This window comes from Culex pipiens, chromosome 3, assembly GCF_016801865.2.
Source record: "Culex pipiens pallens isolate TS chromosome 3, TS_CPP_V2, whole genome shotgun sequence".
NCBI lineage: Eukaryota > Metazoa > Arthropoda > Insecta > Diptera > Culicidae > Culex > Culex pipiens.
This window is the reverse complement of record NC_068939.1, coordinates 27,361,508-27,381,855: the sequence shown is the minus strand read 5'-3', so window position 1 is coordinate 27,381,855 and position 20,348 is coordinate 27,361,508. Positions and strand designations below refer to the sequence as shown.

At 38.7% G+C, this 20,348-nt stretch overlaps 1 protein-coding gene across 2 annotated transcripts in view; it reads left to right on the top strand.

Moving 5' to 3' along the window:
- The window catches only part of LOC120425839 (uncharacterized), a 144,177-nt gene that overhangs the window by 42,500 nt on the left and 81,329 nt on the right, over positions 1-20,348 (top strand). The gene's annotated exons all lie outside the window — the stretch shown is intronic.

Here is a 20,348-nt window from a genome sequence, read left to right as displayed (position 1 = left end):
GTTTTTTTCGTGATAATTTTCGTCTCTTTTGTGTCACTGTTTGTGTGCATGGGGTGATTGGTTAGTATAATTGAATAATGGCATCATAAGTGCAGTGCTTTTGGAATGTACTACGGAAGAGGTTTACATCGCAGTTGGGAGCTGGTTGGATGATCCTGGAACTGAATTTGGTGAGAGCGTTCTAATTTATATCTTATTATATTACTGCATTTAAATGTTCATAATATTTTTCAACCAATGCCCACTACTTCATTCGTCCGTGAAGTATCCCATCAAACCCTTTCCCCTTCCAAATCCGGATATCTTGGAGGTCGTCTAAGTTCTTAGGCATCTCTATAGGGTATCCAATCATCAAATCCCTCCCTACCTACCCCGTTGATCGTGAGAAGTCGACCAAAAGGACAAATGAGTGGTGATGTGTCATTCGGCACATTCCTGACGCATTTATTTTCCTTATCGGCGCCAACCTAGCTATTGCGAGCTTTATGCTCGGCTATAGTACGGTCAACCAAGCTAAGCTAATTTTTAAAACATTTTCAGCATGAGTAAAGACATTTTTGACGATTTTGGAAACATTTCTTTGTTTACAAATTTGAGAGCATAGAGTAAACGGAATAACTTATTGGATTTCTTTCCGTGTACTAGGAAATTTACGTTTCTGTACACAACAATTAAAAAAAAACGAATGAGCCAAAATAATGCTGACGATGCCCAAAAAAAAAAATTAAGTGCTTTAAAAGTCTATTGTTTACCGTCATCAGAGGTGACATTGGGTCTGGGGAGTGAGATTGGGTCATACAAAAATGCAGAAATTTGTTTGAATTAATCTCACCAGACCCAATGTCACCCCTCATGACGGATTCCCGGGTTCCGGGAATTCCCGTTTTTGGAAAAATCCCGGGAATTCTCAATGACCAACTGAACAACAACAAATTGGTATGTGCCTACAAATGTAAAACTTGGCATGTTCAGTACATCGTACAATACATTGACTGAAATTTACTTGCCCTTTTCGCAAAAATGATTTTATTGACATCTGAGTTGGACATTTTAAATCAGCCATAAAAGGCTTCGAATAATTTTACGGGCTGGTCATGGTCATACAAAATGTGAATATTTCTTCATTTTCTGATCGTGTTGGTGTCCTCCGCAACGTTGAGGCTAATGATAAGAGTCTTTAGAAAAAATAGGTAAGAAAAAAACCAATTTCAAAAATCATGTTTGATGCAATATTTAATCGCAATCAAGAAAAATATTATTTATTATATTTTTTTGGTTCAGTTGCTTTTTATGTTATACAGGCATTTCAAGTTGAAATTTTTCGAATAATGTTTTTATTTTTTTTATTATTATTTAGAAACACTTTATGAACAAAAAGCACCCCGGTCAAAAAGTATTTTTAGAGATCTGAAAAAAACGTCTTTATTTTTTTTAAATATTTTTCAGATGTTTAAAAGGAAAGCCTTTCTATTTTTTTTTGTCTTCAAGCTTAATTATTCCCTACAACATATGTTCTGTTACTGTTCGATCAACAACCTCTGAGAAATGTAACGCCCCGATCAGTCTGAAGGTAGAATAAAATGGAGCTGACATGGGCCGATCGGGGTGTTAAATTTCCCACACAGAAAAAAAATCAATTCCCGTAATCGTGAATTAAGTTCACGAATGTGAGATCCACGAAGGAATTTATTCATGAGTATGGTGCATTTGCACCATAAACGTGAATATATTCCTTTGTGGTTCTCATAATCGTGAACTGACTTCACGGTTTCGAGAATTGATTTTTTTCTGTGCAGCGGGCACTTTAATCACACCAGATCCCACAATGACACAACAATTCGCACTCCTGCTGTAACCTACCTTACATGCAAATACGTAACGTTTTCACAACTATCACAGCGAGCAAGCAGGGGTTCCGGAATTCATCACAATCTGCACTCTGTTACGATCATAATACATGAACTTATCTAATCCCTTGGCGGCGCACCTACAGTTACGCCAAGAGTGTTCTTCTAATCAGCGTCTTATCTCTTGTTTTCTCCCTGTGTGAGCATTGTGCTGATGATGATGATGATCATTTTCATCTCTTTCAGCACCTGTCGGCAAGAAAAACTCACCCACATCAATAATTTTCCCCTTGACTGCCTGCCTTGCCTCGCTTTGGCTCTCCACCCTGATATTTAATTACATTTGGGTAAAGACTTGCGAGGGCTCCCTTTTGCGCGCAGCACAACAACTCAGCTAATTTGCACCACAACCAGCGATATGTATGCTGCTGCTGCTGCTGGCTTCTTATACATGATCTCAGCATGTGATGATCGCGATCGAAGCGCGATCGTGGCCAAACTCAGCAAATCCTCTCTATTGTTTTTCCAGTCGATTTCGATAGCTCACCGTGAGTGGAGGGACTCGGCCAAACCCCGAAACCGAACCCGGTCGCCATTTTGAATTCTTCTAAGTCTAATTTTGAATCGTTCTTGTTCTGCGTGATCGGGCGGCGTTACGTGCGTTACGTTACGTCGCGTCCTCTTAATCGCAGCAATCGCCACGTGAAAAATTCGGTAAAGTGTAACCAAATCGGTCGGAAAATTGCCCATAATTGACCAATCGAACGGACTGTGTGTGTGCTCAGTGAATGTGCAAATGCGTCAAAATGGTCGAAATTTCCCGGGGAAGCACCGAAACAACAACAACAACACTTTGCCCGCACATAACCTCTAATTGTGGGTGAATTTTGGAACATCGCGCTAGCAGTCGGCGTCAAAGCGTGCCATGAGGTCGCCAAATTTTCACTTTCCTATCGCCGCGCCGGACTCCGGATGACCACCGGAGTGGCTTCTTCGATCGATCAGTTGGCGTATCGCAGGAGGCCGGGTTGCATCGGGAAAGTGCAGTGCGTGTCTTTGAAGGAAAAACAAATCGGATTTTCGCAGTGCAGGCCCGCAAAAGTTTTCCAGTGCTATTTTTTTTTTTCGGAAACGCATGTGTGTGTAACTAGGAGGACCTGAATGGGAGGACGCGAAGGGGGAGAGGAATTTCGAAGAAAGTTTTGCACTCAAACGCGAAGGAGTTTAATAGCTACATAAAAAAAGAAGCAGGCTACTACGCTGCACGGTTTTAATGGGCTTTTTGCACCATAGACAGACGATAAACAAACGAACGATCGTGGCAGGCTGGCTAAGTTTGAGCTAGAGCTGTGCTATCTGCAGCGAGCTCAATGTCATGATTAAAACCGGGTTTGAAAATTTGGCTTAATTTTTAATGCTGCGATTGTTTGCCACAATTACTAATTGTTCAAGGAATAATTGTGTCCATATACCACTATAATAGACTTTCAAGAGATAAATTTGACCTTTGGAGTCAGCTGCAGTGGGCTATTTTATGGCTTTTTGAAAGATTAAAGTTCAATTGAAGACAAAATTCAACAATGCAATTTGTGATTATTAAAAATCTTGTTTGCATACAATGGTAAAGTAGTCCTTGGATTGATTATACTTGACTGAACAAATTTGACGTTCTGATAGAATTGTGTTCATCTTTGAAGCGTTGCTGAAATATTTAAACCTTAGATTATTCGATTTTAATGTTCTCAAAATGTGGAAAGTAACATTTTATATGTTTGAGTATTAAGACACTGAATCCTGATTAACAAGGACTATTGTAGCGTTTTGGAATGGGAAACAAAAACTTACTAAAATTAAAATTTACCTTTAAAAAAAATGTTGAATTTTGAGACCAAAGAACGGTACAAAACGTAAAACGTTAAGGAGAAAATATTTTCATGAATTTGTAGATATTTTGAAATTTTTTTAAAGTAGTAGAATTTTTTAATTTTTTGCTTGAAAATCGGAAAAAAATAATCTTTCGGAGATTTTAATCATTAGATTTTTTTTGTATTTTTAAATCCGGCTGAAACTTTTTTGGTGCCTTCGGTATACCTAAGGTTACCAACTCTTGCTGAGCAAAAATCCGTATACTTAACCGACATGACACCATGGTATAACAAGAAATGTCAAGGAATTATTTAGATAAATTTGGAATTTGGGAATTAGAAATATTTTTGTTAAACGTTTAAAAGTTTACGAAATATCAAGTTTGCTTTTACGAATAATGTCGTTGATTGGGTCAAAGCTTTTGCTAATTAGACATTTTTATTTAACTGTCAGTTTGATTTTAAAGAGATAACTTGCATAATTTTCCGGGTTTTCCTCAGTTCAAACTTGATTGTCAATAATTGTTCTTTTCAAATTCCTTACAAAACATATTTATCAAATAAAAGATCAAAAGGCTTTCTAAAGCTTGTGAAACCTTGTGTTGTGCTTGTATTTATAGGACCTTTCCAATAAAAGCTCTAGAAATGTTTTCGTGAAAACACTGACAACGATATTATTCGTAAAAGCAAACTTGATATTTCGTAAACTTTTAAACGTTTAACAAAAATATTTCTAATTCCCAAATTCCAAATTTATCTAAATAATTCCTTGACATTTTTTGTTATACCATGGTGTCATGTCGGTAAAGTATACGGATTTTTGCTCAGCAAGAGTTGGTAACCTTAGGTATACTCAAAAAAGCCTTTTTGCATCATTAGTTTGTCCATATAATTTTCCATACAAATTTGGTAGCTGTCAATACAAAAATTAAATATATGAAAATTCAAAAATCAGTATCTTTTGAAGGATTTTTTTATTGATTTGGTGTCTTCGGCAAAGTTGTAGGTATGGATAGGGGCTACACTTAAAAGAATGATACAAGGTAAAGAAAATTTTGGTGATTTTTAATTTAATTTTTTGTCACTAAAACTTTATTAGCAAAAAAACACTATTTTTTTCTGATATGTTTTAGGGGACATCAAATGCCATTTTTTCAGAAATTTCTAGAACGGGCAAACATCTTTGACCAAGTTATGATTTTTTTAATCAAAACTATTTTTTTTTTTTCAAAAGAATTTCAACTTCATTTTTTGATGTAAAATCGAATTTGCAATCAAAAAGTACTTTAGTAAAATTTTGATAAAGTGCACCGTTTTCAAGTTATAGCCATTTTATGGTAACTTTTTTCAAAATAGTTGCAGTAATTCATTTTTTTTAATCAGTGCCCATGTTTACCCACTTTTGAAAAAAAATTGAAAAGCTGACAAAATTCTCTATATTTTGCTTTTTTGGACTTTGTTTATGGGTCATTCCACCTGAAGTGTGCAAGAAAAAATGCAAATTTGAAAATTACCATCTCCGATTCTGCTCAAATTTGGCAGAGCTGTTGAGACTATCAAAACATGCAAAAATCCCGAATTTCATCCAAATCGGACCACCCCCTCCATTTTTGTACCCTCCCAAAAAATCGACTTTTTGGCGATTTTTGAGCAAAACCCCTATCTTCAAACGACGATAACTCAGGAACCGCAAATCAAAGAGGGTCGGCCTTAGACTCAATTTTGAAGGAAATTGGGCGTAGAATCCATTTCCGTGATCAAAATTTAGATTAAAATATGTTTTCTACCTGTATTGCGCAATTGAAAACTTTAAATGGCCGTATCTCAAAACAGCCCTATTTATTTTTTAAATTTGACCTCACCATCGTATTCCCCGGCCAATTTTACATAAGAATCACTTATCGACAGAAAGGAATATGTTTCGTTCCAGAGATATCGAATTTTAAAGTTTTGAGTATTTGTGATTACCTAAATTAGCTACACTCGCCGCATATGCTAGAAGCACTCGGGCGCGTTGATCAATAACTGCTACCTGTTTATTTATTGAAATAAGATTTCATCCCAAATAATCATTAGTTAATTAGTAGGAAACTGCTGTATAATCTTAAATTAAAAAAAAAGTATACGGTGCATTTATGTGCTAGCCCACAGGACAGAGCAAGAATGACACGCAATACAGGGCAGAATGGAATTCACACAGAGCTAGCAGGAAATTGCAATTGATCTTGTAAGTAACACTTCTTAAGAAAAAGTGTACGATACATTATCGTGTTAAAAATAATGAATTAACATGAATTAAACTCTCGTGAAGCATGATTAAGGAGGAGGATTTCTGGAAAAAAAAGAAAGGCTTCATCCATAAAGTACGTCACGCTAAAATCAGCCAAAATTTACCCCCCTCCCCCCCTTTGTCACACTTTTCCTATACTTACAACACTCAATGTCACACTTGCTCAGACCCTCCCTCCCCCCCTAGAGCGTGACATACTTTATGGATGACGCCAAAGTATAAAACTGAAAAATGTGAGAAAATCACAAAGATTAATTTGATTTATGATCTGATTAAGATCAAATTCAGTTGTGTTGGTTTCTTGTTTTTGATTTTTTTTGTTTGTCAATCATTTCGAAATCTTGGAAGACGATGCAGCTGTGTCCACATGTATCAGAAAAATATGTTTTTGTTTTTGAAATTAAATGTATCAGAATTGAAAAAAAAATATCAATATTCAGATGAAACTGGCTCACAATATAAAAAATCGGTTTTATATGATCAATCTTTCAAACCGTATGGCAGATTTTGAAGTTTTTGCTGAATGGCACTATTTCGCTACCGCACATGGCAACCCATGAGAATTATTTCATCTACTACAGCCAGCTCTACATTTATTCTTGCTTTAAATAAAAGAAGAAATTATGAATTAGGAAAAATATGAAATTATATTATTTTCATATTTTTCCTAATGATATGAAAATGATAAAATTATATTGTAAAAACGCTGTAGCATTTGCAAATAAATATTAAAAGTTCAAAATTTACTTAATATGGTTCAAAGACACTGAGATCAGCAAAAACAATGCATTTAAAATTACCCAATAAATAATTCTTAAACAAAAAAAAGATTGTTCAAGGGATTAATTATCTCAAAATCGTATAAAAAAATAAAAATAATTCATCATACAGAACACCAGGTAGTAATTATTGATCAACGCGCCCAAGTGCTTCTAGCAGATGCGGCGAGTGTAGCTAATTTAGGTAATCTCAAATACTCAAAACTTTAAAATTCGATATCACTGGAACGAAACATATTCCTTTCTGTCGATAAGTGATTCTTATGTAAAATTGGCCGGGGAATACGATGGTGAGGTCAAATTTAAAAAATAAATAGGGCTGTTTTGAGATACGACCATTTAAAGTTTTCAATTGCGCAATACAGGTAGAAAACATATTTTAATCTAAATTTTGACCACGGAAATGGATTCTACGTCCAATTTCCTTCAAAATTGAGTCTAAGACCGACCCTCTATGATTTGCGGTTCCTGAGTTATCGTCGTTTGAAGATAGGGGTTTTGCTCAAAAATCGCCAAAAAGTCGATTTTTTGGGAGGGTACAAAAATGGAGGGGGTGGTCCGATTTGGATGAAATTCGGGATTTTTGCATGTTTTGATAGTCTCAACAGCTCTGCCAAATTTCAGCAGAATCGGAGATGGTAATTTTCAAGTGCTGTTCCGCTTCGGGTGGAATGACCCTTATACGACCCTTAGTTGCTGAGATATTGCCATACAAAGGTTTAAAAACAGGAAAATTAATGTATTCAAAGTCTAACCCTAACAACCCGCCGTTTTGTAACGTTGATATCTCAGCATCTCATGGTTCGAGCATGAGCATGAGCATGAGAGATCACCCATGGTTGCCCCTCCGTTGCTGAACAGAACCGTAATATCCTTTCAGCACTACTGATTATAGGCTTCGACGATCTAGTGGTGTTTCCCTTATCAACAGCATGTATGAATGCGCTGAAAAGATAAAACACCATGATTGCTAAAGCTAGATCAGTTGCGAATAGGTAACAGTCATTGGCCACCAACGGCGCCCGCCATGTCAGTTTGTAGACCTCGATTTTAAGGGACGGGAATGTTAGTTAGCGCAGGTTGCTACTAGGGCAGCTGATTTACTCTGTGCTTACACCCCACAAGCGCCAGAAACCTGAAAATTTGTTAGTAGGATAGGGTGCTTGGTCAGGATTCAAGATGATGATGCGACCCAAAATCATAGTGTTTGTTTAAAGGTATTATATATTATTCTCAAGGCATACAATCGGATGCTGCGGATGAGACATTTCCCGTTTAACTGTTGTTAAATTTTAAATGAAATGGTTTAGTCTTAGACAGCCGGCTGTGGAAAGATAGAACCAAAATCATTTGTAATTAAAGAATGAAGGATTAAACAATGTAACTTTTAACTTGAGATGATTTTACGAGTTTTAAATGATTGATGTTTAGTGAGGTACTGATTAACGGTGCGAACGACGAGATTCGATGTGTATCGAGCTGAAATGGTATGATAGGGTTTTTATAGGGTCAAATCGAACTGGCTAGCTGTCATCGGGACAGCCAAAGCCAGCCGCACCTTCACACGCACACACGCACGCGAAAAAAACGAAAAACACACCGACGGCGGACGCAAAAATTCTTACGACCCTACGGAAAGGAATCGCAAATCTGACTGGCTCAACTGTCATCGGGACAGCCTGAGCCAGCCGCACCTTCACACACACACACGCACGCGAAAAAAAAAACGAAAAACACACCGACGGCGGACGCAAAAATTCTTACGACCCTACGGAAAGGAATCGCAAATCTGACTGGCTCAACTGTCATCGGGACAGCCAAAGCCAGCCGCACCTTCACACACACATACGCACGCGAAAGAAAAAAACGAAAAACACCGACGGCGGACGCGAAAATTCTTACGACCCTTCGGAAAGGCATCGCAAATCTGACTGGCTCAACTGTCATCGGGACAGCCAAAGCCAGCCGCACCTTCACACACATACACGCACGCAAAAAAAAAAGAAAAACACACCGACGGCGGACGCGAAAATTCTTACGACCCTACGGAAAGGAATCGCAAATCTGACTGGCTCAACTGTCATCGGGACAGCCTGAGCCAGCCGCACCTTCACACACACACACGCACGCGAAAAAAAAACGAAAAACACACCGACGGCGGACGCAGAAATTCTTACGACCCTACGGAAAGGAATCGCAAATCTGACTGGCTCAACTGTCATCGGGACAGCCAAAGCCAGCCGCACCTTCACACACACACACGCACGCGAAAAAAAAAACGAAAAACACACCGACGGCGGACGCGAAAATTCTTACGACCCTACGGAAATGAATCGCAAATCTGACTGGTTCAACTGTCATCGGGACAGCCAAAGCCAGCCGCACCTTCACACGCACACACGCACGCGAAAAAAACGAAAAACACACCGACGGCGGACGCGAAAATTCTTACGACCCTACGGAAATGAATCGCAAATCTGACTGGTTCAACTGTCATCGGGACAGCCAAAGCCAGCCGCACCTTCACACGCACACACGCACGCGAAAAAAACGAAAAACACACCGACGGCGGACGCGAAAATTCTTACGACCCTACGGAAAGGAATCGCAAATCTGACTGGCTCAACTGTCATCGGGACAGCCAAAGCCAGCCGCACCTTCACACACACATACGCACGCGAAAGAAAAAAACGAAAAACACCGACGGCGGACGCGAAAATTCTTACGACCCTTCGGAAAGGCATCGCAAATCTGACTGGCTCAACTGTCATCGGGACAGCCAAAGCCAGCCGCACCTTCACACACATACACGCACGCAAAAAAAAAAGAAAAACACACCGACGGCGGACGCAAAAATTCTTACGACCCTACGGAAAGGAATCGCAAATCTGACTGGCTCAACTGTCATCGGGACAGCCAAAGCCAGCCGCACCTTCACACACACATACGCACGCGAAAAAAACGAAAAACACACCGACGGCGGACGCGAAAATTCTTACGACCCTACGGAAATGAATCGCAAATCTGACTGGTTCAACTGTCATCGGGACAGCCAAAGCCAGCCGCACCTTCACACGCACACACGCACGCGAAAAAAACGAAAAACACACCGACGGCGGACGCGAAAATTCTTACGACCCTACGGAAAGGAATCGCAAATCTGACTGGCTCAACTGTCATCGGGACAGCCAAAGCCAGCCGCACCTTCACACGCACACACGCACGCGAAAAAAACGAAAAACACACCGACGGCGGACGCAGAAATTCTTACGACCCTACGGAAAGGAATCGCAAATCTGACTGGCTCAACTGTCATCGGGACAGCCTGAGCCAGCCGCACCTTCACACACACACACGCACGCGAAAAAAAAACGAAAAACACACCGACGGCGGACGCAGAAATTCTTACGACCCTACGGAAAGGAATCGCAAATCTGACTGGCTCAACTGTCATCGGGACAGCCAAAGCCAGCCGCACCTTCACACGCACACACGCACGCGAAAAAAACGAAAAACACACCGACGGCGGACGCGAAAATTCTTACGACCCTACGGAAAGGAATCGCAAATCTGACTGGCTCAACTGTCATCGGGACAGCCAAAGCCAGCCGCACCTTCACACGCACACACGCACGCGAAAAAAACGAAAAACACACCGACGGCGGACGCGAAAATTCTTACGACCCTACGGAAAGGAATCGCAAATCTGACTGGCTCAACTGTCATCGGGACAGCCAAAGCCAGCCGCACCTTCACACACACATACGCACGCGAAAAAAAAAACGAAAAACACCGACGGCGGACGCGAAAATTCTTACGACCCTACGGAAAGGCATCGCAAATCTGACTGGCTCAACTGTCATCGGGACAGCCAAAGCCAGCCGCACCTTCACACACATACACGCACGCAAAAAAAAAGAAAAACACACCGACGGCGGACGCGAAAATTCTTACGACCCTACGGAAAGGAATCGCAAATCTGACTGGCTCAACTGTCATCGGGACAGCCAAAGCCAGCCGCACCTTCACACACATACACGCACGCGAAAAAAAAAAACGACACCGACGGCGGACGCGAAAATTCTTACGACCCTTCGGAAAGGCATCGCAAATCTGACTGGCTCAACTGTCATCGGGACAGCCAAAGCCAGCCGCACCTTCACACGCACACACGCACGCGAAAAAAACGAAAAACACACCGACGGCGGACGCGAAAATTCTTACGACCCTACGGAAAGGAATCGCAAATCTGACTGGCTCAACTGTCATCGGGACAGCCAAAGCCAGCCGCACCTTCACACGCACACACGCACGCGAAAAAAACGAAAAACACACCGACGGCGGACGCGAAAATTCTTACGACCCTACGGAAAGGAATCGCAAATCTGACTCGATATCTCAGCATCTCATGGTTCGATTTACAAAATTAAAATATGAAACATTCGTGAAATTTTCCGGTCATTTCGAAAACAATATTTTCAAAATTTTCAAATCAAGACTAACATTTCAAAAGGGTCAAACATTCAATATTACACCCTTCAACAAAAAAAATCAACAATGCCCAAAATTTTCAAAAATTTAAAAGATTTTTAAATCAACTTAAAAATACCAAAAGTGATTCTAAACGCAGGGAGACGCATTTTAAATTGATTTCAGCTGATTGTACTTAAATTTCCATTTAAATTTTGAAGTTGTTTGAATTTTTTTTTGCCCACTGATTTTTTGGACCAAAATTTCAAGCCTTATTTTCATTTATTTGTGTTATCAAAAAGTATCACAAAATGCTGTCATGCCACGATCAGTGCTGAAAATGTCAGGGGTCATGAGGCAAAAATCAGCAACGCTGACACAAATTTTTCATCTCCATTCAGCAAATCACAAAACCGTGACATAAACAAACCCGACTCAGTCGTGAGTGCCCTAGCTCACTGAGCAGCTGCACAGTAGTCGACCAACAGGGTTGTTACGGGCGGCGCGGATCGCGCGGATGGCGCGGATGGCGCGTATCGCGCGGATCTGGCGCGGATTTGCTGGCTAATTTTGCTCAGGCGCGGATTTCGCGCGGATAGCAATCTTGATAAACAAAATAATTGAGAACGATAGAATTTCTTTCAAATTACAAAGGAAAATATTATTAGGAATTAAATAAATTCAATCTTTTTCTTTGAGTGCGAAAACATCGATTTCTAAGAAGTGGTTAATGATGAAAATTTTCTTCTAAAAATTATTGATTTTTTTTTCTTAATACGAAACTTTGAAATAATCTTCAAGGAGCGATTTTTTTTTAATGTATTGAGATTTGTTATATAAATTTAACATAACATTACAACTCATTATTTTTAAAACATCTGTCAAAATCTAAATAACAAAATCCGAAAAATTTATAGAATTTTAAAAATTTGAAGCTATGAAAATTTGTAAATTTTCTATGTTTTTTTTAATATAAAAATTTATTTTTTTAATTTTTTTGTTTATTGAAAAAAATTAAAAATCTGTAACCACTCTGATTCAGGTAGAATTGATTCTACTCCCAATTATCACAACATGACGAAATCCACTTAGAAATCTGCTAAAATCTCCGTCTAAAAGCGAAATGTAATGTTAAAATTTAAAAAAATAAGAAATCTGGAATTCAACCATTTGAAATTTCAGAATTTACATATTCAAATAATAAAAAAATAGAATTCATAATTTGAAATTGTCAAAACTTACAGACTCAAAAAACGTAAAAAAGTACGAATTATTAAATTGAAAAATTACGAAAATATTACAATTGATTTTTTTGTTAATTTTTATTTTTTTAAGAAAGTTCTTAAATTATTAAATTATTAAATTATTAAATTATTAAATTATTAAATTATTAAATTATTAAATTATTAAATTATTAAATTATTAAATTATTAAATTATTAAATTATTAAATTATTAAATTATTAAATTATTAAATTATTAAATTATTAAATTATTAAATTATTAAATTATTAAATTATTAAATTATTAAATTATTAAATTATTAAATTATTAAATTATTAAATTATTAAATTATTAAATTATTAAATTATTAAATTATTAAATTATTAAATTATTAAATTATTAAATTATTAAATTATTAAATTATTAAATTATTAAATTATTAAATTATTAAATTATTAAATTATTAAATTATTAAATTATTAAATTATTAAATTATTAAATTATTAAATTATTAAATTATTAAATTATTAAATTATTAAATTATTAAATTATTAAATTATTAAATTATTAAATTATTAAATTATTAAATTATTAAATTATTAAATTATTAAATTATTAAATTATTAAATTATTAAATTATTAAATTATTAAATTATTAAATTATTAAATTATTAAATTATTAAATTATTAAATTATTAAATTATTAAATTATTAAATTATTAAATTATTAAATTATTAAATTATTAAATTATTAAATTATTAAATTATTAAATTATTAAATTATTAAATTATTAAATTATTAAATTATTAAATTATTAAATTATTAATTTATTAAATTATTAAATTATGTTACTCTCTTCTATGTATGTCGCATTTTTTTTATATGGCGCGGATTTCGCGCGGATTGGGTTTGGGGTCGGCGCGGATCTGGCGCGGATTTTTTCTCGACTTTTCCGTAACAACCCTGGACCAACGCTCATTTGACGTTGCACGCACACTTATAAAGAAACAAGTTTTTACACAAAAAGTTTTTATTTATGCGTGGAAATGTAATTTTGATTATAAGTTATGGTTGTTTTAAGTGTTTTTCACAGTCTAGAACCATTCAATTGTTTAAAAATAGTCAAAATAGTGCTTAGAGAGGATTTTACGAGTCAATCATATGACACGACTTGAGTGAGATTAGCTCATTTTTTCATGTCCCTCATTCTCCAGCAGCCGACTGGCACGGGTCAGGCGGCAGTGGTTGAACAGACACAGTAGGCTTACAGTCACAAGCTAGCAGTGAACTGAATTTTTGGTTTGCTTCTTGTGTACGCTGGGTTGAAAACTTTTTGCAGGCCTGGCCACGATCAAAAAATTCGAAATGAATATCAATAAATTCATGAAAATATTGAAAATATTCTCAAAGTGTTTCGTTGCGTCTAGCCTTATAATTTGTTTAAAATAAAAAAAAAAAAACAATAATATTGAATAAATCTTCAATAGTTTTTTTATTGCATTAATTATATTTTGCCTCCGATTTTCGGGGAAATAGGCAAGGCGAGGACAACATATGAAATAACATTTGCATTGCTGTTATAATGGGAAAGTTACTTTTAATGCCATATTAAAATTAAAGGCTAGCTTTGAAAACTTTTAATGTTTGGTTCATTTGACATTGAAATTCCTCTCCCCAAAAGCAGTCTTAACTTTTAAGTGAGTTTTAGCAAGAAAAATAAAAAAAAACCACATGAAGCGATTTAAAGTGCTACGCACTAAAACCATCACCACACCGGCTTGTTCTACAACGACCCGCGCCACCATGTGACACTAAACGCCCTCCCAAAAAAAAATCAAGAAACCATGAAATTCGGCAACTACAACCTGACCGCGCCGGAACCCGCGACCACCCGCCATCGGCATCTCTTTCTTTTCCGCATCAGAAAAGTGAAGAGCACTGCGCACTACATCGTCGGTCGCGTCCACCGGAAGATCGGCACCGTCAAGCGGAAGATGCGACAGCCGGAGCAGCAACCCGTCGTGGTTCCGGTTGCTGTGTGTGAGGAGGAGCAGGAGATTCCTCCGGCGCTTCCCCTGCGGAACCAGCACCATCCGGGGACGGCGATTGCGATGGGACGGTCCGAGTCGCCGCTGTCCTACCGGGCGTCTCTGTTTGGGGCTGGAAGCGATCGGAACCGGTCGTCGATTGCGAGTCGGACCAAGTTTTCGCCTCAGGACTTTCCGGCGACGTGGCTTGAGGGTGGGAACGAGATGCCGTGCTTCGGGTTGGGCCATCAGGACGAGAGCTTTCAGGTGTTTAGCAATAAGGCGCACCTGTTTCATAAGAACAAGACGATATCGGGGAGGAGGCCGCTGTTTGTGAAGAACTTCCAGCCGTTCAACTCGCTGCAGAGGGAACCGTCCCTGGCGAAGAGTGGGGCCACGTTTGGGAGTTGTCCGGAGATAAACTCGGGGACGCTGAAGTCGCAGCTGTCGCAAAAGTCGAAGAATTCGCAGAATTCTAAGCGGAGCTACCGATCGAATAGATCTTCGTGGAGGTTCAAGAGTAAGATTGTTCAGCTGCTCGAGAAGAATAATGACGAGAAGACGGAAATGGAGATTCTTCAGGACTATCTGGATACCATGTCGTACACGGACATCATCAAGGACAAGGACTTTAAGAACTATCTCATCAAGAAGAACTATAAAGACATAATGGAGTACATCTACAGCTCGGAGTCGGAGTTTGGTGCTTCGGAAGTCCACTCGAGTCCGCCTTCGGTTCTGCTGTCCAACAATGACTGCGACTCGGTCAAGAAGGAGAAGCTGGCAGCGGAGATACCTCGGAAGTACTACTCCTTCACAAATCCCCAAGTGTTCTGCAAAAGGGATCAGAACTTTGAGCGGTACTACCAAAAGTACGGCACTGTACCGCCAAAGGTCTTTGGGTATTCCTCACTACCAACGCAGTACTACTCGCAAACCCCACCAATCAACGACGTGTCCCAGAAGGAGGACATCCCCTGTTACGTAACTCTCCCCAAGAAGACGTCACGCTGCAAGAGAACCTACCAACAGGTCAGGGAGTTCTGCGAAAAGTCCCTCCTAAAATACACCAGTTCAAAACCAACCAACGAAACCCTAAAGCTTCAAAAACCCTCCAAAGAGTTCTCCGAAAAGGCCTACTCCCGGGTCATCACGGACTTTGTCCGCAAGCGTGGCTTCGACACCGTCGAATCGTACATCCAGTACTACTACGGTGACTTCCTCAACCGGAAACCCTTCCGCCCACAAACCAAACAAACCCAGTTCAACTCCCTCCCGCCTCCTCCCTACTCCAGCGGCGAGTTCCACGAGGACCAACTCCGCTCGCTAGACTCCAAACCCACCCCAAGCTCCACCCCGGCAGCAGCCGCCAACGACTCCGGCATCGAGTGCAGCTCCAACTTCACCAGCCTCATCTACTCCGACTCGTTCAAAAACTTCGACTACGTCAACCTGACCACGATGAGCCGCAAGCACCGCCGGCCGCAGTCCTCCTCGGCCTGCTGCAACCTGAACGAAAAACCGCGCATCTTCCGGCCCGTGGACAGCGACGACGAGGACGAGGACGAGAACCGGTTCACGTCGCACGTTCTGCTCGACGGCCTGATCGCCACCAGCGACCAAACTAATCTGCCCTATATCTTCGACGATATCGGGATCTATGAGAGTATCAAGTCGACCCAGAAGGAGCGCTTCCGGGCGGAGGTTCGCTCCCGCAAGGACAGCTTTGTCATCGAGAAGCAGCAGCAGCAGGGGTCACCGCCAACGCCGGCGAAGACGCTGCCGACGAGGTTCGTGAACGGCAGGAAGCTGCTGAATGAGAGGGCAGTGACGGCGCCGACCGAGTGCTGCGGCACTCCTTCAAACGGTCCCCAGGAGGGTGTGAGTATTGTGGTCACTTTCGATTTTTTGGGGGGACATGAAAAAAATGCGATAATTTATGCAAATGGTTTACGCTTGCTCTCTATCGCATTAAAACGAGTCTCTCTGGTTGTGGAATCAGAACTAGTTTTTGATCGCGACCATCGTCTGTAGCTGAACTTGTTTCACCACTTTCCTTCTCATCAACAGTGTTTGTCAGGCCGTTCTTGAGCCATTCTTTTCGTATTTGTTAAAGAGTATAAATGAGCTAGTTTATCCGCAAAATTAAAATAAATTAAAACATTGCTTTTGAGCTCTCAAGTAAGAGAAACAAGTTATTCCGATTTTGGTAATGGTTATGTAAATGAAAAACGGTTTTCTCGCGGAATTCAGTTCTAAGTAAAAACAATGATTAAAAACTGGGTGATGAAAACGTGCTTTCCATTTCATTAGGGCACAAAAGTTTTGTAAACTAGAGTGTATCCCTCTCACAATTTATGCAAACTGTCATTTGAGTGAAAGGGATATACAATTGTTAGCAAAAGTTGTGTGCCCTTTTGAAATGTTAGGCTCCAATAGAGAGAATGCATAACTTGATTTTCGAATGATCCCACTTTGTTTACATCTAACAAGCAGGAGGGCAGACGTGCATCGGCACTCAATAGGGACGTGGCGTTACATCGTGCTGCCACCTGGTTTTTTTAAGCGCAAGAGTGGAAAAGTGCTGAGTCATCGTCTAAAAATAGACGGCGTCCTATCTCGCCCAGCAAAATGATGTCGATAAAGTAGTCGGTTTCGATGAGCAAAAGTGGAAAGCGTGGTCTAAAAATAGCGACGCCATCCCCCTATAGCACTTGACAGTTTTTCTAAGGCCATGGCTTGGAAAAGGCACCATATCAATTTCTTTTGTGCCTAAAGTATGTTTTTTTTCAATGCACTATGAGGTTCTGAACGACCGAAACCTTTATCTTCACTTATTCGCTAGTTTTAGTGATGAAGTGCTATTTGAGTGCTGCATTTAGCACTTGAAATTTGCACTTTTTTTTTTGCAAATCCAAATGGCATAGTGAACAACGATTATTAAAAGCATCGAACTAAAGCTTATTTTGATGCTCAGTGAGCAAAGATTCACTCTGCCGGTTTACGAAGGCAATCATCTCAAAATGTGGTGAAGTGCTATTGAGTGCCGATGCACGTCTGCAGGAGGCTGTTCAAACATAAGCATGACTTTTTTCTTACTGGTAGATGAGCTGTTTTATAATGAGTATGAGTATGAGTAGTAAAAATTAATAATTCTTTGCGATTTTGAAAATTTATTCGCGAATTCCAAATTTTCCATTTTTTTTATTTGAATGAAACCATGAATTCCCAACGTCAAATGAAGTGACTTTGTATCATTAGTTTTCCATACAAGTCTCTACACAATGTTGGGTGACTTGTCATTATGGTACCCGAAATAGGGGACTTTGTTTAAAAACCACAAGCGATTCCTTGAGTTTTTTTAGGACTCTGGGCCAAATATGACCAAATTCGGTCAAAATTAACTCATCGATACTAGGAGGTGAAGTTTGTATGGAAAAATTGAACAAATGTATGAAAACCCCGACTTTTTAACAGTTTTGTCTCCAGAGTGCGCTACGATCATCCACACCCAAAGTTAAAGAACGAGGGGAAAGTCCTCCCGAAAAGAAACGTGAGGAAAGTACTATTTTGCGTGAGTAAAGACCTCTCGCGTGTTCATTCGTTCATTGACGAGTTCATCCTATTGAGTGGCTTATATGGACAAATGACCGCCACTTAGTCACCGAACCATGAAGGCCTATACGGCAAAGGCACGGTTCAATAAGCCGAAGATCTTTGGTTCGAATCTCGGTACCGGAACTTTTATTTTTTTGATAGATGAACTTTCTTGGAAAATGAACCCATGAGTAAAGTACTCACGGCAATTTCGGGATTTATCCTCTCCGTCCGCACACAGTACCATTTTACTACCGAATCGTGCTCTTCATTCTCTCGTATGCCGATGCCCAGTTCTGGGTGCAGATATTTCCAAAAATGATATTCTCATTAGAATTTAATGTTCTACAACTTTGTAGAACATACAAAAGCTGTAAAACTCGATCATGCAAAGTTATAAACGATAAAAAAGTAAATTTTTATATGAAACATTTTTTTCGTCGACTTTAGGCTCGGGTATCATTGAGTTAATCGTGACCAATTTCGCTCAAAATTGGCACAGAATAACCCAAAAAAACGTTTTCCGCTTGTGGAGCAAGGGGTATGTAAATGTATGAAATTATTTATCTTGAGAAGAGATTTTCGGAACGGTTTGGTGACTTCGGCAATGTTGTAGGTTAGAATTTAGTCTTTGCAGCAAAGATAGGTACATTAAAAAAATCCCATTCTTTAAAAAAACCTTGTATGACTCTTAATTGAATTCCCAAAAACATTTTTTTTATTTTCGAAAATTTTTCGATAAGTTTTATGGGACTAAAAATACTTTAGAGCTATGGTGTGTGATGGTGCAAAATCCGGTTAAAATATTAAGTTTTAATCAAAAAATTCAGATAGAATGTACTGTTTGCAATTTATGGCTACTTTCAGGAATTTTGAAAATCGGGCAATCAGTTTCAAAGATACAGCCTCACAAAGAATTTGAATCGATGAAAATTAATTAATTTCTCTTAGGCCGTTGCAAATATTTTTTGAAGCTTATGTCGCCCAACCTTCAAAATCGGTCCCAAAAAGTAGGAGGGAACTTTTTTTTCAAAAACTTCAAAATATAATGGAAAAAATCATGTTTATAATCATATTTAGCATATTGGAGGGCGATTAACGATTTTTTTGTGAAGTTCTGTTGTACAGTACTACAAAAAGTCTTCGGCAAAAAAAAATCGCCAATACTTTGATATTTTGAAAACTTAAGATTGCAAAACATCTGGGCAAAAAAATGCACTTTGAAACACTTTTTTTATTCAAATGTTAAAACAGAACGGAAAATGATGCCCCGATCCCTTTTCGGTTTGCGAGAACGTGTGTTCTAATGGGTAGTTTTTACCCCTGATCACGAATCCGATCTCATTTTTTTCATATCTCGTGACGATGGTGACGATGTGGATTCGAAAAAGCCGTGTTTTTTTCAATAATTAGCAGCCTGAAATGGTGTTGATTTGGAAATTTTGTGTTCAAGGGACTTTTATGTAAAATTGGACGCCCGATTTAATGGCGTACACAAAATTCCGAATAAAAAACTTAGTTTTTATCGGAAAAATACAAGAATAGTTTTAAAAATTCTGCCATTTTCCGTTACTCAACTGTAACAAATTTTGGGACATGTCATTTTAAGGGAAATTTAATGTACTTTTCGTACCTGCAATATCCCTGAAGGACATTTTTGTTTATTTAGAACATTTTTTTTCAAATGTGAGTTGGCAGAAACCCAGACGATTAATCCTAAATCCTCGCCTTTGGGGCGCTGTAGCCCTAAGTTTTGAAAAACAAAACAATGTTGCAGATCTGGAAAAGTATTTGAAAACCTCGTATACTGCCCCTGTTTGCCTAAATATCTATTATGCAAACAGAGAGCTGAGATAAATGCAAGGCTCATTTGTCCCACATTTCACGGCAATGTTGGTTTTTTATTGAGTTTTTGTAGTTTTTATGATACTTCGCATGCTTCAGAATTAAACTATATCAGTAACTCAACATTGATGATGTTGCGTATGGGACATCTATGCGAACAGCAACTTCTTAAACTTGTAGCATATTTTTATGAAATTCTTATTGGTTTGAAATTTATGCTTAATAAAAACGGGTTTGTTTACATCTGGCACTTACGGTCTTTTGAAACCTAACCCAGGACCCTTACAAAAAAAAATAAGATGCCAAATAACACTTGCCGATTTTTAAAACAAGCTCGCTTTGATTCAAGCAACTCAATTTTCTATCAACTTTGCATCGTCTACTTGGATGACATTCCACCAAAC